General features: G+C 35.5%; 1 long non-coding RNA gene across 2 annotated transcripts in view; it reads left to right on the forward strand.

Moving 5' to 3' along the window:
* The window catches only part of LOC139075141 (uncharacterized), a 57,308-nt gene extending 34,560 nt beyond the window's left edge, over positions 1 to 22,748 (forward strand). For both annotated transcript variants that reach the window (XR_011525242.1, XR_011525243.1), the window contains exons 3-4: positions 6,592 to 6,712; positions 21,088 to 22,748. This is a non-coding gene — a long non-coding RNA (uncharacterized lncRNA). The remainder of the gene's footprint in view (positions 1 to 6,591; positions 6,713 to 21,087) is intronic.
* Positions 22,749 to 23,004: the final 256 nt, after the last annotated feature.

Raw genomic sequence — 23,004 nt, forward strand, 5'->3', positions numbered from 1 at the left:
CACTAAAACCTATTTGGTAACTTGGTACTCTAAATATAAAGTTTGCCAATAATGTTTGACATTGGAAGTTTACTTGAGGAGCCTATAGAGAATGATAAACTTGACCTGCCTTGGGAAGCCCTAGTCTATCAGACAATCAGTCACCCAGTTTGTCTGTAAGTCAGTTAATCAGGCAGGCAGTCAGTCACCCAATTAATTTACATTTACCTGTTACAAGGTGGAACATTTTGGAACCTAAAAGATAGTGCAAACTTTCTCAGCACCACAGCCACGTGATTATATCCTCCATCTAGGCTGATATATTGGGGGAGAGGAGGCATAAAGAATCACTTGATAGCTGAGAAGTTTTAATCTCAGGGTAAAATACTGATCTTTAATTTGCTTGATTCAAATAAGTATATTTAAGAACTGCTCTTATCATTGTATCCATGCCATTTTGGGGACCATATGATAAGCAACACAGTAGGCTATGGTGTACACAACACTAGGTCCAAATCTTGGTTCAGCTGCCAATTCATTTTAAGATGTTTATCAAATCTAGCTTTTGGTTCATGGCCTGTTTAATTAGAGAGTTGGCCTAAATAACTCCTATGCCTTATAATTCTAGAATTCCATAATCATTTTCTTCATCTGTGTCAATATATGATATAGTGATTCTCAACAATTTCTCACAGCTTTCTGGTGTATTGTGAGTCTTTTCAGTGTACTACCTCAAGCTGATCATTGTGCAACATTTCATATGGTTACAATCACGTTTACAAGCTGTTTTAGTGATGTCCCTCAAATAGATCATTAAGTTGAGTGGACCATGGTACAGTATGGGACACAACTTACCACAAATAAAAAGTAAAAAGCATAGGATAATATTAATCCAGTGCTAAAGAAAAGTAACTTCCTTAAGAAGGTATTAGGCCAGTCACATTAAGATAGGAACCAATTACTGAGCCAGCATCACAAGGTTAAGTGTAAAAATATGCATGGTGGAATAACCGTGAATGGTTTTCTAGATACCATGAGAACTTGTTATACTTCAGTAGTGATTGCATTATAATTATAATTGCCTTTTAAAAAAAGTGTTGTGTTGGGTCTTTTAAATTTTTCCAGTTTGCTACCAAATAATTCTGGCCTTCATAGGGGTTTTACAAATACAAGAAGTTTAAGATTTGCTGTATGTTAGATAATCAAGCCGATCCACAGTGAATTCAACTTGAATTACATGGAGCCCTCTGAATGAAATCTTAAAATAAAAGCAGCGTATCTGGAGACAGACCGCTTTAAGTGCACTGTGACTTAGTGCAGCATGTTTTGCTGAGTGTACTATAAACAAGAAAATTTGGAAAAAGCAAAGCCTGCACCTCGTGTTCTGTTATGGTAGTTTACTTTGAGGAATGTGCACTCCAAGTTGATATGCTGAGTAAATATTCCGCTTGCACTCGTATTCAGACTTTGAGGGTGTTTCTTTGATAAGTAAATATTGCTCCAGTTTATGAAATTCTTAAAATAAAAATTATTAATCAGATGGGTTTTTTTAACCATGAGATTAATAATAAGTATGAAGAAATAACTTGGTTCAGAAATGGAAAAATGAAAAACATGGATCAAATTGTACAGCACTTCTTTGACAGTTTGACATGAGGCCAGAAGCAAGAGTTTACACTAAATGTTGTTTTTAAAATGCAACCTTTAGTGTTATTTGATTTTTTCCCCAAGCAAACTAAGATGTGAAATTTAATAATCCCATCTGACAATTTTATAAAAATGGGCTGCCATGCTTAATTGATGACAGCCCTCTTCATCTGCCACCTTCAGGCATTTGCTGTAAGTTGTTGATACAGAGTTCACACCCTCTATCCGTCAGATCTTTGACTGCATCTGTGTTATTAACCTTTGGGTTGATCTGAGAGTGGCATCGCCCCAACTAACTGGCTGTCATGTCAGCTTGGCAGCTGGGCTTCACGTGTTCTCTTTCACTTTCACTTTGTCTCCCGAGATCATCTGAACAGATAGGGACAAAGCGATGTGACCAATTACCTTGTAATTTCTATGTTGTCCAACTTTTCTCCTGAGATAGTGCCGGGAGGAAATAAAATTCTAAAAGATATGAGTACTTGATGTACTAGAAATATAATAGTCAAATTCTTTGAGCCGTAGAGACCAAGGTTCTCATTTCTCCTTCAACTCTATGTGACTTTTTGCAAGATACTTTACTTTTTTGGGCTTCATTGGTAAAATAAGGAAAATTACTTTGAGGCAGAGAGAGTAAATTTTCCTCCAGAATTTATTCTTCCTGTATTTCTTTTATAGGTAGGCCCTACTTGTCAGGAGCAGATCTATCTTTTGAAAAGGTTAAGAAAAAAGGATATGAAATAAATAAATGAATAATTTTCTAGCTCTCCCTCACCCAGGGTCTTGGAAGGAGGCTGTGTAAGTGAGGCGTTTTACCACCTTAACTTCACAGTAAATCTCAGTAGAACTACTTCGACCAACTTCACCACATATACACATATTTTAGTAGGGGTCCTGCACTCCCACCTAGAAACTACATTTCTTAGCCTGCCTTGTTATAAAGTATCATCATCTGACCCAGTTCTGGATAACAGGAGAACACAAATGATATATGCAACTTTTAGACTATATCCTTAAAACCCCTAGTTTGTCCTCCATTTCCTTTTTTCCTTTTTCCACTGGCTGGGAAATGGCAATAGCTGGACTTGGGAAATGGTACCATCTTGGACTCAGAGATGGAAGCTCTATACTGAGTCTGGCAGAGCCCTCTTGGGATAACTCATTCTGGATCATGCTATATATATAAGTGTTCCTTAAAAAGGAAATAAACCTGTATTCTTTTTTAAGTAAATGTATGTTTGGGTCTCTTTACTAAAGTAGCCTAGTCTATATCCTAACAAATATAAATACCTACATTCTGGTGTTTTTATGAGAGTTAAATCATATAGTGCATGTAAAATGCTTGCATGTGGTACTCTGCAAATACTAGGTCTCTTGCAGGCTAAAATTTTAAATTATCTAGTTTTTTGGGGCAAAGAAGTAATCCTAAAATCAAGAGAGAAGTTAAACCTTAGTATTAATAGTTTAAAAATATATCATTATTTCTTTATCTTTAAATAGATGTTCACTGCCCAGTATCATCTCATTTATCTTCATATTTATTATCCTTTATGGATATTTGGATGAGTTTATCATGTATTTAAAGTTTATAGGACATATGGTAGGTATTCAACACAGATTGATATACCCTATTTCTCTCCTTTTATCACATTCTACATTAGATATAAAATATAGTGGCTTTCCAGCTCACAAATATTCACCCATTGGCCTTCCCATTCTTCTGAGGAGCTGCACCTTCCCACCACATTCTAGCCATGTGGTCTGAAGGGAACTGTGGGGATTGCCTCTTTATTCACAGTCCTTTTTGGGCTTATGAATATTTCCCTGGGATTTCTAAAATATTCATGAGAGAGAGGCAACCTTTTCCCTCTGGTTGCAATGTTTTGGAAATGTGAAAATTGAAGGTTTCTGCAGCTCTGCTGTCACACAGGAAGAGTTTTGATAATATTTATTTCTTCTTCTAAATGTGCACAACAAATTTCATCCTAGCTTTTCTTGTGATTCACGTCCATGAAACAAAATAATTCTCCTCAATTAAGGTGAACTAAGGTGGATTTCTTTCACTTGCTGTGAAAATAATACTTGAATAAGGAGTCTCTTGGCTACAAAGCCATATGTCTCCCATGTGCTCTTGTTGGAACAAAGAAAATCAATAGGTCTGAATTCCCTGCCAGATCAAATGGCACGTGCTTTTCCCTATACTAAGATAGCTCCTCTCTAGGACACATTCCTGCTCTCAAAAGGTTTACCTTTGTGTTGAGGAAGAAATGATATGAACAAATAAATAGTTAAATAACAATACAAGGTTTAAGTAACTGAGAAAAGCAATAATAAAAAAAAAGATATGCCAAGACAGTGCAGTGGTATCTCAAATAATTTCCTGTGGAACTTGAGGTTTGGGCAATAAGAAAAGCAAGCATATCATAAACCATTAGAGGAGTTATTTAAATCCCTATGAGATAGTATCTGCAGATATGCTTTCCCTTTCTCTGCAGCTTGAATATGGTAAACAGAACCAGGCCTTCCTAGCTAAATCATAAAATCTGCAAAGATATGAATCCTGCAAAGGCTATTCTCTCCTTCTCATCCCACCCAGCCACCTCCCCACCCTGAATATCCTACCTTCCATAGCTCTCCATTATCACTACTCCAAGATGTGGCTGTGCAGTTCTAGACACTAGACAGTATGGTTGTTTGGGAGAAATAACTCTTTGTATACCTGCTGAAAGCCTTTCGACAAGTTCTGAACTCTGTTTCCTATATGTCAACTGCTCACAGAGTTTCCCTCATGGGTCACATCTGTAACAGCCATTTCTTTTAGTCTGTCATAAGTGAAGTGGTCATCCAAAACCATGGCATTATCACTTGTTTGATTGAGAATGTTAATTACCAGGAACACCTGTTCATTTCCTAACCCTGGGGATTAAGCCATCTTGACTATTAACAATGGTTTGAACAAGCCAGAATTTGCCACTTCATTTGGTAGGTACTGTGTAAACTACTTGTCATACAGTCTGGGCCCACGTGGCCTGGTTAGAGACACAGAGTTATACGTTGGCTAAAAAAGCAGAGACCCTGGAGCAGGACTGTGTATTCAGACTGACATGGGTTTAAACTTAGATCTACCATTTTCTGGCTGTATTACCCTGGTCAAGTTACTTAAACTTTCTCTAAATCTCCTCAGTTTCACCAATTGTAAGGCTAAGACTAGAAAACACACCTTGTAGAGTTGTGAAACTAAAAGTGGTAACATTCATAAAATGTTTACCAGGTTGCGTAGTGAGCACTCAATAAATGGTAACCATTAGCTATGATTGAGATGACATCAAACATGAATAAACAACAAGTGGATGTACAAGTAAGATTCCATGCTACTTTTCATACTGATGAATAATTGAAAAGCAAAAGATATATTGGAGTATATGAGGAAGCCATTTGGCTTAAAATTAACTCGGCCTGACCTTGTTTTTCCAGAAAGACCTGACATGACCTGTTGAGCATGCATTGTACCTCTGCTTTAAACATTTACAATGTCCCAAAGCCAAGAATGATGACCTTAAAGATGGGGATGTTGCCCCCCGCCCATATCAACATTTCTTTAAGGAAAAACATTCCTTCCCAGAAACTAAGGATTAGTTACTGACCCACTGTTCTCATCTCATGACCACTGACCTGCTGACCACTGACCTGCTGTGCTAGCAAAGCATCTCATGACTCTAGTAAAAGAGATACTCCTGTCAATTGTGATGTATGTTCCTTGTTCCAAGATGGTGTATAACCACTCTGTACACCCTGCTTCTTCAGAACACTTCCTTCCTTGGGAAGTTTGCTCACTGATTATAGTCCTCAAAAATGGCTCATATAATAAGCGCACCTGAATTTTTATTTATAGATTGACTACAGATTATTTGCACTGACAATACTGTAAAACACTATTCAGCAAATTAAAGTAACCATTTTGGGGGCTTAGTCTGAGTGTAGTGCTCCTCTAGAGAAAAAATATAGACAAGATTCATCCTTGGATAATTTTAAACTAAAGTCATTCTAAAATCTAATCCAATAAACAGTTATTGGGTATCGTCATTGTGCCAGGAAATATGCAAGTATCAGGAATACAAAATTAAATATAGTTTAGTGAGATAAGCATACTAATTGAGTCTGTACATATGATAGCCTGAATGCTAAAGTAAAACATATTGTATAGTTATTCAGACAAGAAAAAAAGAGACAAATGTGTGTTATTTCCTTGCCTGTGTAGCTGTGTGATTTATTTCATTTCTACTTTCATGTTTTATTAGCTGCAATTTTCCAATGTATAATTGAATTTCTACAATAGGAAAGGAGAAACATTTTAATTACCATCAAGATCTAATATATGTATTTTTCACTGCAACAATCATACTCTTGCTGTTAAACTATTAAGAAAAATAATGTGTAGAATTTGTTCAGTTTGATCATTGTTTATCTACCTAAAATAAAAATTGGAAGAAATTTACTTGTGTATAGATAATTTTACCTTCTCAGTTGTCTAAAAATATCTACATAGACTGCTGGTTATGGGACTTCCTTTCCTGACTAATCCTCTCATCCTAAAAATTTATATATTTCTCCAACCTTTCCATAGTCTCTTTTCTGCCTTCTATACAGTTACTCTCTTGATGAGTCCAACAATTCAAATATCAGGACATAACATTTTGTGACAAAGAGAAAGATACTTAATTTTATATAAATGTTTTGATTCTTGATATTTAATATGTAAGGCAAATACCAATTTAAAATAAGAGGCTTAATTCTCTCTGTGAAAAATAAGGGAGGAGATGTCCTACCCTCCTTTTTCTTACATATTTACTTTAGAAAACTTGTAATTTTAAATTCTTTCTCTGTCTCTTTGAAATGTATGCAAATCTTTTTAAAGGCTAGATAAGCCTCTTGTCAGTCTTACAATCCAGGAATATCTTTCTCTAGGATCTGAGAACCATCTCTTTGAAATGTAATCATCAAGGAAGATAGTGCCCCCATCTCCCAGTTTCTGTGGGCAGGTAAGAGCCCAACCTTGGACATGTTGCAAAACTACCTCATTATAAAGGTAAGAATTTGATTTGCTTATGGGTGAATCCAGCTAACACAATGGGTCATCTCAATTATCAGGTGAATTTAGAATGAACTATGTGTGACAAATGATGCTGTCAAGTCCTCTTTCTTGAGCAATAGTTAATGTTTACCTCAACAACATATATAGAATGGATTGTATCTGCCTGGCCATATAAAAGGATGAGATTTCTTTCTGCCTCTGCAGTCTCTTAGTGGATTGCCTATAATGCTTATCATGTTCTGGAGAGGTTTTTCTGGGTTGGCAGAAGATTTTGTTTTTAATATATCTCCCCAATAAAGGTGAACACAGATATCACTCATTCATTCATTAAGTCATTCATATCTTGAAAATATTATTTGAACATTACTCAAAAACTGTTTAAAAATAAACAAAAATCTTAATACATGTGCATATGTATTAGGTTGAATCATTTGATACTGTTGTTTTGTAAGTGAAAAACAGAATATCAGCAATTACATGTATCATAACCTAAATTATGTGAGTATAGACAAATGTGTGGAAGAATCTACATTAAACTGTTAACATCAACTAATTGTTGGGAGAGAGCCACAGCATGGCTTGATGAGCAGTGCTAGGTCTGAGCCTAGGATCTGAACCAGGGAACCCCAGGCTGCTGAAGTGGAGAAGGTGAATTTAACCACTGGGCCATGGGGCCAGCCCCTACATTTTCTTTTATATATCTATCCTCATATTTTTTAACTTGTTGCAATAAGTTTGTATTACTGTTTTTCTTATTTTACAGAGAATAAATTGATTAGAAAAAAGATACTAATTGTATTTGCAACATGAGCATCATTAATCAAGGCAGGACAATTTCCTTTTTACTTATTTATAGATCAATCGATCAATCGATAGATCAACAGATAGATCCAGCTCCTAACATAGTGCTACGTAAAAATATGTTAAAGGAAAAGATGAAAAAAAGTGCATGAATGAATGAATGACCATAACCAGAGAAGGTTTTTGAAGAATAGTGAAAATTTAAAGAAGCTCAACTGGAATGAGTTGATAGGTATTTGGGGATTAAAAAAAAAAAAATAGAGGCGGTATAAATATCTTTTTTAAACAGTTTGGTCAACAATAAGCTAGGTAAGGTGGATGTTAACATTGGTTAAAAGGGATCCTTTTGTAGTTGTGCATTCCTGGAGCACATTTACATGTTTACTAATATTGTTGTTGGCAAAGAGGCTGGAGATAGAGGAAGAGACAGGATAACTACAAGATGGAGATCACTGAGAAAGCAGGAGGAGGTGCTGGTCTTGAATTGGTTCATACAGAATTCCTCTATTAAAACAAAAAAGAAGGAAAGGCTGCAGATGCAGGTCTATTTGTCAATCTGTTGTAAGACTGGGAGCATCTTGGCTGATGATGACTTTGTCTCTGTGAGGCATGGAGATGAGATACAATGCATGTGCCTTTAATGCTGCAATGGCTTTTGCTGAGCCTAATATCTGCATAAGGAGAGGTGATACCTTACATGCTTTCAAAGTTACAACTTTTTGTTGTCATTTGCATGCCCAGCTACTAATTCTGAAGGGTGGTCATTATGCCAGGCTGCCTAGGACAGATGGAATTTCATCCTTAGTTATACATTGTCAAATAGATTCTCCCCATACGGCAAACCTGGAGTTGATCACACCCAGCCTGTTCTCTCCTTTTCCTCTTGGTGAGTTCCTATTTGGGGTCCTCGGTTCCTTTCTTCAGTCAGGACCACTGAAGGGCTTTAAAAAGAAGGAGATGCATTCTGGATCCCTTTTCTTCCAAAAGCTCTGTATCAGTTGGGGTTGAGTTAGGAAACCAGAAATAACTCCAGGTGTTTCAAAGAACAAACGGCTTAATAGAGGGATTAGAAAACCATTAGAAGGCCTGGGAAAGAAAAGATTAGGGAGGCCACTCTACCATTTAGGAAATCAGGAAATGCTCAGATTACAGGAAACGACTGCCATTGATTTCACTGCCCACTGCCCAAAGGCAGGCGATTCTTTGGAAGACATCAGTAAGCTGTTGGAAAAATCTTGATGTGGAAGCCTCGGTAATTGCCAGCCACAGCCACAAGAATAATAATTGCTTTTCCTTTTCCTATGCTTTCCAAAATTATACTAGTTCCTCTCATTGGCGGAATCTAACTTAGGACATACTGGCAGGAATTTTTGAAAATGCAGGTCCCAGTCTTCTAGCTCCTAGGATAAAAGGAGAACATAGAAGGGGATAGTAGGGCAGAGTGGCCAACACAATTCCACACAACCCAGCATATTCTCAGTCAAATTACATGTGTTCTTTCCCAGAGAAAAGTCCTCACTTGACCTACAGTAGGAGATGCTGAATATGTGTTCTCTGAGTAAGACAATGCTAATTCAGGGGAGACCGCCTTAGAAACTTACCCCAGTAAATTGAAGTTAGTCATGCCTTAAAGAGCTAGGCTGATTTTCCCCTGGCTGCCATTATCACAACTCCATTAACAGTAGCCCCCAGGGCATAGCAAATTATCATAGGAGTCATTTATAAGGTCGCCAAGCAGAAACTCAGTAATATTTCTATGCTTTTGCTGATTCCTACCAAGTCATTTGAAAGCCAAAATAGGGGGAAAGGAAGTACCACTTTCAAGGCATCACTAAACACTCACATTCATAATAAGTTACACTTCTCTATCTATGAAGGTAGGTAGGTCTGTTGCATATAATAATTTAGTAAAGATGATTTGTAAGACAGTTTGAGAGAAAAAATTTATAGATGAGATTGCTTTGAAGGTTTTAACTTAAAGCAACTTTGTAAACTAGTGTTGTTAAAGAAAGTAGAAATTTAAGAAAGTTTGAGCAGGATGCAAACACTAAAATCACAGTATCTTCACTCAGGATATTATACTGAGTAGTCCACAAGGAACCATTACAGTTAAGTTTAGTAGCAAGACTTTGGAAAAGCTGAGAATACTATAATAAAATCAATGAGTTTTATGAAACCATGATCAACCCTTTCAATTTTATGAAATGTCAAGAATTTTTTATTTCTGGATTTAAATTTGAGTGTCGTAGATATCCCTCCACTTACTTCTTCCACAAGAATATTGGCAAGCATACCGAACAACTATTTCGCTTTGTGGGAACCTCATTTTATTTCTGTATAGGGAAAAGTCCAGATTCTAAGAAGATGGTGGTCATAACAGCACCATAAGATGCTTAAACTGAGACTGATGGAAAAAGAAATGGGAGATTTAAAACATATTCTTTAGTTTTAGGAGAAACTGAAATTTAAAGGTCGTTCTTGGCAATATTTGAACTTCTGTCTTAGTAATATATAGAATTTAAGACTGCCAAAATACAACAGCTTTTAAAACATAGGAATAGCAAAATAAAAGCCTCTGAATTTTTCATTTCTTTTGTTCTCACAGTTGAAAGTTTCCTTTTTTTTTTTTTTTGGTATTCTGCAGTCTAAGAAACGTGAAAATCTGGTTTTACATAAAGCATCATTTCTAAAATTATCTAGGTAAAGAGTACCTTCTCAAAAATTGAGAATTTCTTTATTAGTTAATTGTCTTAAAATCTTCTCTCAGAAATTCTCTAATTTAAAATCAAGAGCAATTTAATCTGATATATGTGAAATGTCATATGATAATACATATATCACATATATGTATGCATTGCCCATTCTATTTAAAAATACTTAGCAGTAGTAGCTACTGTTTTAATTTACTTGCTGTAGTAAAATATTTTAATTTTGTGCAAAATGCATAAACCAAAAAGAAACACATATTATTTTTTCTCTCACGTAACCAAGACCATGAAAAGACATGCTGCTTAATCCAGAAGAATATTTCCGGTTATACCTAGTGGCAGTATATACTTTGTGCAACAAAACTGTGTAGAATTAGTTAAGTTTTGACTGATAGATTAGAAAATACAAGTTAAATTGAAATTAAGTATTAAAGTTTGATAAGATAGTGAGGCTTAAGAGTGCTTTGCCAAGTGGAATGAACACAGCACTAAGTGTTTGAGCATTTCACTATTCAACAAAGGTGAGGAGGCTGACCTGGCCAGAGGAATGGGCTGTCTCATTGGAGAGGGTAGTGATTAAACCCTCCAGATGTGTGAAGGCTTCCATACTGATCTCTTTCTTTCAAACCTTTGTAGCATTTGCTATTTGTGTCCTTCACTTAGTACTTATTTTATATTATCCTCCAATTTATATATCATTTTACATGAAATCTCTACCTGATTAAATAAACTTATAGGCCTTGAACGATATTTCATACTTCTTTGTAATTCTCAATTGTGCATGGCACCGTGCATATTATAAGCATGCGATAACCATTGCTGTTGGCACAGTTGATTATGATGATGGTGGTGGTGATTATGTTGGAGAGGTAGACTAGAACTTGATTGGGGAATTGCTTGGACACCAATCTAATAAATAGATATGATTTTTTTTTTTTAATCAAAGGGCAGAAAAGAGTTATGGAAGATTTAAGTGATGAAGTCAAAATTTCAAGGAAGAATCCATATTTGCATGTATAATGAAATCAAGTGCAATGGGGAAAAGATAATCTATCACAGGAAATCCGGTTTAAAAATGTACAGAGTAGTTGTCTGCAGAAGAAGAAAACTAGTAATTCAGGTTTGTTAGTAAATCAGAAATGAATTAATAAGAACTTGAACCTCAATGACGTTCATGACAGTGAAAATAAAGCAGTGCATAGTGTTAATTGTGACTCCTGACTTGAAATCAGAGTGTTCATAGGATCAGGATTCCCAAATCCATAACATATCAGGGCTATTGTTATATTTGCTATATTGCAAAGAATATAGAATATGTATAGATGCCTGCCTCCTAACCACTAATGACTATCCTACCTCCAAATGCAGTGCAATGAGTCAGAACATACGTGGTCTGCAAATACATAATTTTTTGTCTCTTCAGCTTAATATCTAAGCTAAAGAGTGAGATGGACTGAACAAACTGCTCTAGAACACATGCTAGACCTGCAACCTTAGGATCTTAGCATACTTGGTTTTACCACTCTGGCTATGAGCGAAACAAGAAGAGAATAGAAGGGGGAAAAAGAATGGCTCTATTTCCCTATGGCCAATTGCGGTAGTTGGTCTAAGATTCTGCTTGCTCCCTCTTGCTCCCTCCTTTGCCCCCAAATTCTTTCTAACCCTTTTTGCATTTCAAGTGGAACATCAACTCCTAGTTTAGAGGCATTACCAAGATCTGTGTGATCACATCAGTCACTGAAGAGGAGAAAGAATCTGAAAAAGAGGCAAACAGATGAAAGATTTAAAGAGAGAGCAAAGGACTAAGAGTTTTTGCCATATTGCAAGGCTATTTGCAATCTTTCTACTCTTCATATTCAAATTTTGCCTCCTATTATTATATCTTAACTGTGTTTCTCTGGTGCTTCCATGTTGCCCATGATAGAACATAGAATGTAGGAATGGGAAAGGGATCTGAACCCCATTTGTTAAGCAGTTTCTTAACTTTTATTCTGTCATATACAACCATCACAAATTTTGCAATATTTGCATACTACTTATAATACTTGAACTTAACCACTTGGCCATGGGGCTGGGCCCCTACTTATAATACTTGATACAGTTTTTTAAATTAAGTAACTTTTAAAGCTTTGACAATTTTATTTCAAAAGTTGATTTCATATCACTAATGGTGGGGTTCAGGACATGCTACCACAAGATATGGCACCTTGGCATATTGAATATTTTAAGTTGAAGGAGTTTGAGAAAACAGTAGGAGAGGGACAGTCTCTCTATCTTTTCCCTGCCCTTCTCCCCTGAAACAGGCCATAAAACCCTCATGAGAGATGTGCCCTCCCTACACCCAGAAGAAAGGAGCATCCTTATCTCCGCAGAAAAAAGGATGCCAAGAAGAATCTAAATGAACAGATCTTGCTAAGTTTCCCCCAGTTTGCTACCCTCTGACCTAACATATTCCTAGATGACTGCCCACTCTTCATCAAACCTAGCATAAAAATACTTGGGTCTAACTGTTTCTTTGGGTATTTATTTCCTTATGAAGGTTCCCATGTCACATAAAACATATTAAATAAGTTGTATGCTTTTCTCCTGTTAATCTGTCTTTGTCAATTTGATTTTCAGACCCAGTCAGGGACCCTGAGAGAGTGTAGTGAAACTTTTTCCTCCCCTACATAAAAAAATACATCAATATTACTTAGCATAAAAGAGAGTAACCATAAAAATGTATATATTAAAAATATCTCTTTAATAAGTGAAATAATTTTGTGAACCATTAGAGATGTGTGGACCAACCTGTGGGGAGCATGGCATTAGAGGCTGGAATTTGTCATGAAAGAGTTTCAAAGGCAGAAATATCAAGGTATTTGGTGACTAAGTCTAGGTTAGATGGGCACAGTTAGCACAAGTAGTAATTAACTGTAAGAGTTGAGTGTTGGAAAGTAGAAGAGTGAATGGAAGGGAAGCTGATTCATCAATAGAGGAGAAAATTAAAAGTTCAGTTTTCAGGTAACTTGTCATGACAATGAAAAAAGTGAAAACACTAAGCATATCATTGAAGACTACAAACTGATATTAGTGCAAAAAGTAAGAATGGAGATGTAGATCTAGGATTCATTGCCTTCCAAGGAGATGCAAGAAGCCAAGAAAGGATGTTCTACTTCTCTTTCATGGAAAGAATAAAGAGAGAAACAAAATACATGCATTTCATAATGTGATATATACATTCCTGAAAACCCTTACCTTCTGCAAATTTGTGCGCTGCAAATAAGGCTGATATGAAAGATAGGATTGGGGCAAACCCATCAAACTCTTTGCAACATTGTAACTGGAGCACTAACATGAACCAAAAACATCCAAATTTTAAACACTGACAGATTATTTAAAAAAGGCAAATTCCTAACAAAGTAATAGATTGTGCAATAAACATAGGATTTTAAAAAACAAAAAAAGTAAGAAGCTTAATGAAAGGTGTATGAAGAAAGATGTGAAGTTACACAGACAAGAAGAAATAACAAAGATCAAGGAGAAGTAGGTAAAAAAGACAGAGCAAGTGGCCAAACTAAGCCAAGACAAACAACATTTGGTGGCACGGTCAACGTTCCTCAGTGCTGGCTGGAATTTAGCCATGTGTGGTAGGCAGAATAATGGGCCCTCAAGGATGTCCACGTCTTAATCCCCAGAACTTGTAAATATATTAACGTCCATGGCAAACTGGGAGTCCTTACATGTAAAGACTTTGAAATTGGGAGATCATCCTGGATTATCTGGGTGACCCTAATCTAATGACATGAATCTATAAAAGCAGGGACTCTTTCCTGGCTGTAGTCAGAGGGAGATGTGAAGATGAAGAAAGATCAGAGAGATACAACATTGTTGGCTTTGAAGATGGAGTGAGGGGACCTCAAGGCAAGAAGTGTGGGCAGACTCTAGAAGCTGGGAAAGGTGAGGAGACAGATTCCCTTCTACAGCCTCCAGAAAGGAATGCAGCTCTGTACACACCTTGATCTTAGCCCAGTGAGATACAAGATCTGTGTCAGATGACGACAACAGCAACAACTACTACTGCAAACCTGAGAAGACAATAAATTTGTGTTGTTGTGAACCACTGTTTATAGTAATTTCTTAAGCAGAAATAGAAAACTAACATAACGTTTCTATATTTTGCATCTTGTTTTCAGATGTTATTAGTGGTACCACAATATATAAATACTCTAGGAAAAAAATCATATATCATTCAATATGAATTTCATGTAATATTAATTTTATACTAATAGCAAGTAGAGTCATTTGCATTATAGAAACACACGATGTAGCAAGACCAGCTATCATCAAAACTGATATTTGGAGAAAGCTCTCAGTTAAAAAGCAGCTGGAGAAGGTGAAGTAAGGTCTTATCTCTAGAGTATCAGATAAACTGCAAATTGCCCAGTTAAATCTGAATTTCAGATAAGTGACAGTTAATTTTTGTTTTGATGTAGGTATGTCCCATATGGTATTTGGAACATACTTATTCTAAAAAGCTATCCATCATTCATCTGAAATTCAAATTTACCTAGATATCCTGCATTTTTATTTGCTTAATCTAACAACCTTACTTGTTCTAAAAGTTCTTGAATCTAAGACACTTTTATTCTTAATGCATCTAAAATCAGAAGGAATATTTCAATTTAGGTATTTGACGTGTTTCACTTTATTAAAAACTCTCTTATTAAATTTATGGTGTATCTTACAATATACAGCATCTTAAAATCATGGAAATAGCTAGAAGCTTTTCTTGAAAATGTCACCTCTTTTTTTTGTTGTTGTTGAGGAAGACTGGCCCTCAACTAACATTTATTGCCAATCTTCTTCTGTTTGCTTGAGGAAGATTGCTGCTGAGCTAGTATCTGTGGCAATCTTCCTCACAGCATGGCTGGATGAGCCATACACAGGTTTGTGCCTGGGATCCAAACCTGCACACCCTTGGCAACCGAAGCAGGGCATGTGAATTTAACTGCTACACTACTGGGCGAGCCCCAATCACCTCTTTTTTCAGTATTGCATATATTTAACATTTATATCTAATTGATTAATTGATTGATATTTGTATTTAATTGTCTAACAGATAGCGTATATATATATTTTTTATGAACTTTTTTTGGCATATTAAAATTTAATCCAGGATTGCAGAAAACATTAAGCAAAAAATTTCACCCAGTAATGTTTTGTTATATGATGGTAAAACAAATGTTTTTAACTTGTGTCTGTGTCAGGCAGCCGGCATTTGCAAACTAGATAAGCAACAGAGCAGGATCGTGTGTTCCCGTGTTTAGTGTGTTAGAAGCAGTAATGGTTCCAAAGAGAGCCTAATGTGGGAAGACTTTTCAGTCATGACTGTACACTCTGTCTCATCTTCAGTTTGAATTGTTTTCCAATCGCTCAACACCTTAAGTGCCCCAAGGATTTTACTCCAAAATTCTAATTATTTGTATTTTTATCTCTTTGTGTTTTCTTACTTATTTTTTAAAGTTTTCTTTTTTTCCCTACACTTACAGCTTTTAGACTTTTAAATTTTTATTCTGCAACCTATATTTCCATTGAAATATGTTAGGGACTGTACATATTGTGAACTGATTAGGTCTTAATCACTTAGTTTACTGACTGAGGCAAGCAGTCCCTATAAAACCAGAAATAAAATTATCAATATTCCTCAGAATTTCCAGATTCATTTATGCAAATATTTTCTGGCAATAAAATTCTTCAAATAAACTAAGCTTTCAGGTAAGTCTGAATAAATGCACTCTGTGGTTTATATCATAAGCTTGTATGTAATAATAAATGCACTATGCATGCCAATGTGGCACAATGGATGGAAAATTTTATTAAAAAATAATAAACAGGAGATTTTCTCCTAAAATGATCAAAAGATTCATGTATTAGCAGCCACAATTTATCTCCAAAAGTGAGGATTAAAATTAGAACAATCTTCTAAAAGAAGACCACCAAATATATATATATATAAATTAGCAAGACAATTTCTGTTAACCAACTGGACGTGAAGCTCGTCTCAATCATTCTGGCTATTTTTTTAAAGACAAGTGACAAACTTGTATACAATTTTGTGGTATTTCATTTGCATTTTTCTTTCTCCTTCTTCCAAATGTGTGATTTTAGTATTTTATACTGTCATAAATTTAAAAGAAAACATAAGTAACTTTTATTACATATAAACTCTTCAGCATAATAATCTTGGGGAAATACTTTCATATAATATTCGACATTAAGTTGAACAACAACAGCTCTCTCTGACTTATGAAAACAGTGTCAGTGGAGCACAGGCTGAATTACAAAGGACAAAATCTCCCAGAAGCTATGGAGGATTAAAAAATACCTCGGTTTGTGGCATTCTATTTGGTATCTTATTACTTTGAATTGCCTAAGGTTTCTTTTGAAAAAAAAACACAAAACTATTTGCAGCCCTTCATTTCATGACAACCAATAACTGTAGGAGTTGCTGTATTAAGTGGTCAATAGCAGCCACATTTAAAGGTAGAAAAATAATGTTGTATGTGTGTTTATATTATATGTTGTGACAATTTGTTTCAACAAAAAGTCCCTTTGTACTTATATCTTATAAATGGGGTATTTGCTTCACAATCAAAAGTATTCTCTCAATTCATACTTAAGGAAACAAAGGTGTCCAGCTATAAACACTCACAGCTTTAAAACAGATGTTTTTCAAAGTTCACTTATAGTTTGCTTAGTTGCTATCAGGAATATATTTTCACATGTATTCAATGTTAGAAATCATGATTTGGTTCCAAGTAGAGTCTGAAACACAACTAAAGATGTCAAATTATAACTTGAACCGTATTTTTAATAGTAAAATATTTTGGAATTATAACTTAGGATTCCAGAATCCATTTATCTCTTCCCTTTCCCCCTCCCTTGCCATATGTTACAAAAAGTAGTATAGCATCCGTGAAAGAATAAGGGTTTTTGAATCAAAAACATCTAGATTTGAGCTGGGGTTTACTTTGGGTAAGTTCCTTGCCATCCCTGAGCTCTACCCACCTTGTCTGTAAAACAGAGATAATGATGGTGTGCCATTGTTAAAAGGCAGTTCTCCATACTTTCTTCCCACATTTGTGCATGGTGTAGACTTTCTAAACAAAACTCACTGGAAAACTTGTTAAAGGATGATTAATAGCAAACATGCTTTGAAAGTTTGGGGTGGTGTACAGTCATGCACACATAACAATGTTTCAGTCCACAATGAACTGCGTATACGACAGTGGTCCCATAAGACTATAATGGAACTGAAAAATTCCTGTCACCTGGTGACGTCATAGCTCTTGGAACGTCACACATTACTCACGAGTTTGTGGTGATACTGGTGTAAACAAACCTATTGTGCTGCCAGTCATATAAAAATGTAGCACATACAATGATGTACAGTACATAATACTTGATATGAAAATAAACTACTATGTTACTGGTCTCTGTATATACTATACTATACTTTTTATCATTATTTTAGTGTGTACCCTTTCTACTTATAAAAAGAAAAGTTTACTGTAAAACAGTGTGCTGTGTTACACTGGCAGCAGCCTCATATATCTTGTGTTTGCCGTGTCTCTTGATCGTATCATTTTCTCTTGTGCTTGATTTAGTCTCATGTTGTTTTGTTCATTGTGACCCTCAAGCATACAAAATCCATTGCTATTGTTGACATTAAGAGGCCATGTTGAGTGATTGACTTAGAAATGAAATTAAAAGTGATGAAGGACTACGTAGGTGGAAAATCAGTGATGGTTATTGCTTGCTGGTCAGGCACCTCCCATATCCACCATAGCTACAATCTTGAAAAACAAGAACAAAGTGATGGAAGTTAATAAAGAATCTGCTTCATTGAAGGCAATGAGGTTAACAAAAATTCAAGAAGGGCCTATATCAGACATAGGGAAATTTCTGATAATTTGGATTGAAGACCAGACACAGAAGAGTATCGCTTTCAGCACCATGATGATCACAATCAAAGCAAAAAATTTGTGATGTTGAAAGGGAAGGTTGGAACTGACTGCTGTTGAATTTACTGCTAGCTCTGAGTGATTTAAATGATTCAAGAATTGTTTTTCATTACATAATGTGAAAGTGAGTGATGAGTCTGCAAGTGCTGATGTGAAGGCACCTGAAGAATTTTTGGAAACTCTAGATAAGCTGACTGTGGAGGAAAATTACTTACCAGAGCAAATATTCAATATGGATGAAACATCCTTTTCTGGAAACAGATCCCTGAAAGGACTTTCATTCATAAGACCAAGTCAATGCTAGATTTCAAGGCTTTTAAAAACAAGATAACAGTCTTGTTTAGGGGAAATATTGCAGACTTCAAATTGAAACCCTTTGTGATCTGGCACAGTGAGAACTCTCTTCAAGCATATCAATAAGCCTATACTACAGAAATAATAAGAAGTCATGAATGGCCCACCTCCTCTTCCAAGATGCCCTCCTGAATTGCTATGCTGGTAAAATGGAAAAAAGTACATACCTTTCAAGATTTTGCTTATTGTTGATAATGGTCCCAGACATCCTTCTTTTATTGATGATCTTCATCCCAGTATAAAAGCAGTGTTTCTCCCTCCAAACACCACCTCTTTGATACAACCAATAGATCAAGGAGTTATAGTAGCTTTTAAGGCCTATTACCCAAGGAAGATCTTTGCTTAGGCTATTGCTGCAGCTGAGGGGAAGGCACTGATGTAATTCTGGAAAGATTACAATAGCTATGAGACTGCATCAAGAACCTTGGTTGGGCTTGGGGTGATGTCACCAAGGAGAGTTTGAATGGCATATGAAAGAAGACACTCAAAAGATTCGTCTGTGACTTCAAAGGATTTGCCAAGGATGAGGATTTGCAAAAATCAAGAAGACTGTGGTTGAGATGGCAAACAACTTTAACCTCAGTATGAATGAGGATGTCGTTGAGGAGCTCCTAGAGGTAGTTCATGAGGAATTGACTAATGAGGTATTGTTGGAACTGGAGCAGGAATACATAGCTGAAGAATAGGCAAGAGAAAAGGAAACTGCGTGAGAAGAAAAACAAGGACCCTTGAGAAAATTCACAGTGAAGGGTTAAGCAGAAGCTTTTGCAGACCTAAACAAGCTCCTTAAAAAGTTTGAAAACATGGACCCCAACACTAAAAGATTTTTGTTAATAAAGAGAGATGTTTGTGGTGCATTATCTGCTTACAAGTAAATCTATGATAAAAAATAGAAACAAACCAAGCAAACCACCATGGATATATTTCTGAAAAAAGTGCCACCTCCTCAGGCAGGTCCTTCTGGAGTTATTCCAGAAGAAGGCATTATTATCATAGAAGATGACAGCTCCATGAGTGTTACTGTCCTTGATGATTTTCCAGTAGGACAACATGTGGAGGTACAAGACAACGATATTGATAATTCTGACCCTGGGTAGGCCTAAGCTAATGTGTGTATTTATGTCTCAGTTTTTAACAAAAGTTTAAAAAGTAAAAGTAAAATAAAAAATTTAGTAATTTAGTAAAAAAAATTAAAAATCCTTATAGAATAAGAATATAAAGAAAGAAAATATTTTTGTATATCTATACAATGTGTTCGTGTTTTAAGCTCAGTGTTATTACAAGAGTCAAAAAGTTAAAAAAATTAAAAGTTTGTAAAGTAAAAAGGTCATAGTAAGCTAAGATTAATTTATTATTGAAGAAAAAACTTTTTAATAAATTTAGTGTAGCCTAAGTGTATGATGTTTATAAAGTTTACAGTAGTATATAGTAATGTCCTAGGCCTTCACATTCACTCTCCACTCAGTCACTGACTCACCCAGAGCAACTTCCAGTCCTTCAAGCCCCATACATGGTAAGTACTCTATACAGGTGTACCATTTTTATCTTTTATACCATATTTTTAGTGTACCTTTTCTGTGTTTAGATATGTTTAGATACACAAATATTTACTGTTGTGTTATAATTGCCTACAGTATTCAGTAGAGTAACATGTTGTACAGGTTTGTAGCCTAGGAGCAATAGGCTATGCCATATAGCCGAGATGTGCAGTAGGCTATACCATCTAGGTTTGTGTAAGTACACTACTGTGTTTGCACAAGGATGAAATTGCCCAATGACACATTTCTCAGAATGTATCCCTGTCGTTAAGTGACACATGACTGCATTGTTTCAAAGATATTTAGAGACTTATCCCCCCAGGGGCTACTTGTTTTGGTTCCAATTTGGGGAGGCTGGAGACTTTGCTCTTCCTTCCCAGGAAAAGATTTGTTTGCATCCCAGCTTGAACACCTCTTTCTCTCTCTTCAAGGAAAGGAGGAACAGATGTGTCAACTGCCCTATAAAATTTCTGAATCGTGTAAATTCAGGGGTCTTCCTCTGTGGTGCAGCCCCACTGAAGGCAAAGGGTAACATCAGGCTCTCACTATGTTACCCAGTGGATATTGGAGTTTGGGGAACTAGCACTAAGATGCTCTGTGTGTAATAATGGTGTGATCTCTGATCCAGAGACTGTATGTTTTCTATTAGAACATGAATATAAATATTTTATAAATATAAAACAACACTTCACCATTTCCTAGCTAAGAGAATCTGGAATTTGTTCAGTAGCAATGTGCACCGCCCCAGAGGATGATACATGTTTCTATTGCCAACATGGGCTGAGATAGACCAGTTCCCTTTTCCTCTGGTTAATTTAGAGATAGGGTAAATGTGGCAAAAGAGATTAAAAGGAGAAATCAGCCAGCTTGGTGGTAGTTCTGTGAAAGATTTGCCTCCTAAGTGAGAAAGAGTACCATATGAGGAGAATCCCTTTTCCCTCCTAATTACTTGCATTTTGGAGCTTGTCATATGAGGATGTGATGCATGGAGATGCAGCAGACATATTGTGACCATTAGAGGCAAGTCCGAAGAAGGAAACCAACATACTGAGGATGGAAGAGCAAAAGAATCTCAAATGAATGAGCAAAAGAGCGTAAGAATGTTCTGGATGACGTCTTTAAGCTGCCGAATCAACCCCGAACTCATTCCTCTGGATTTTTTGTTAAATAAAAATAACTACTCTGTACAACTAAAACAAGCTCTTATTAAATTTTTGTTTATTTGGAACTAAAAGCATTCTAAGTAATTCAAGAATCTACTTTAAGGAATTGTTAAGATTAAATGAAATGAGAGATAAAATAACTAGAATAGAACTTAGTTGATACTCAACTAAAAAAAAAAAAAATGCTTTTGTTGCTGCTAATGGGGCCTATACTAGATCCAAGCACCTGCTGGTCTATTGTATGTGTCTATATCATAGGTCAGAGACTCCAGCTTGGGAGGGTTTGGGAATGAGGGGCTGTTGAAGCAAAAGGACAGAAATTGTGGGACTATTGGTCAATGACAGGAACATTAGGGTAAAATGCAAAATGTGTAAAAATTTAAGTAGAGCAATTGTTCTCAAACAGGAACTATTTATACTCTTAACAATTATTTAGAACTCTGAAAAGCTTTATGTAAGTTGCCTATATCAATATTTACTGTATTAGAATTTTAAACTGAGAAAGATTTATTGATTACTTCATTTTAATTTTACTACACTTTATTTAAAAACATTTTATATAACATTGGGCTTTTGTACAGATAAAAAAATTATGAGAAAAATGTCATTATTTAAATATTTTTTGAATCACTTTAATGTCTACCTTCTCATAAGGGTTTCTGCATTCAAACTGTTCTGTTGTGTTTGAAGTATAAGGAAGAAGTTTTGGTTTTACACAGATATGCACTTAGAAAAGGGAGGAGTATTGTAATAATCTTTAAGTTAATTGTGGTTATTTTTTTTGGAACTACACCAAAACTTGTCAATTTATGATTACTTAAAAGTTGATTATAATGTAGAATCTTGATCCATAGCTACAAATATTTCATAGCAACAAATATGAAATACATTGATGTGTCTTGCACCTTAATTACCCTTTACCCATGCATAACTTTGTAACATTATCCATTGCCTATTTGGAAAAATATTGGTTAACAGAGTTATGTGTATCTTCCAAAAGCTGACAAATTTATTTTCACATCTGTTAACATCATTGGTGTCCTCATCAGAATATTATTTAAGTACTGGGAAACTGTCAAGTACGTGATAGCAGACCCACATTCTCCAAAATTCTAATTTTTCATTGAAAGCTTGAAATTTATCATTGCAACAAATATTATCAGTTGTTTTCCTTGAAATGACAGGTTCACATCATTAATTTTAAAAAAAATTTCTGTCAAAACTTGTTTGAATAATTGTAGTATGTCTGTCAATTGTGTTTTCAAGTAAAATGTTCTGCTAAAAAGGCAGCTAGGTTAGCTACATCTAAAACAATTGTGCATGTGCTTTTACTCGAGATGGCCATCATATTTCAGAATGTAGCAAGTGTTTCTCTATATCTCTCATTTTGTCACATAGACTGTTAAAGAGGAATGTATGGAAAGGTCGAGTTTAATTAAATTTTACTGCTTCATCAACAACACTGTTATGTGAAATACAATGTTTTTCCTTTCTAAAAAATTATGAGTGCATGGCAATGAAGAATACAATGACTACTAGATTACTGATATAATAATTTGGTGCTGCCACCTTAATTCATGTTAAGATGACAGCAGTTTTACCATCATTGTTTTTGCACCATCAATGTACATGTCAACTCAGTGAAAAAGACAAATTATGTCAGTATTATTATCAACTAGTTTTGACCTCATTGACCCTAAAAGGGCCTTATGGGCT

This window comes from Equus przewalskii, chromosome 13 (genome assembly GCF_037783145.1).
Source record: "Equus przewalskii isolate Varuska chromosome 13, EquPr2, whole genome shotgun sequence".
In the NCBI taxonomy this organism is placed as follows: Eukaryota; Metazoa; Chordata; class Mammalia; order Perissodactyla; family Equidae; genus Equus; species Equus przewalskii.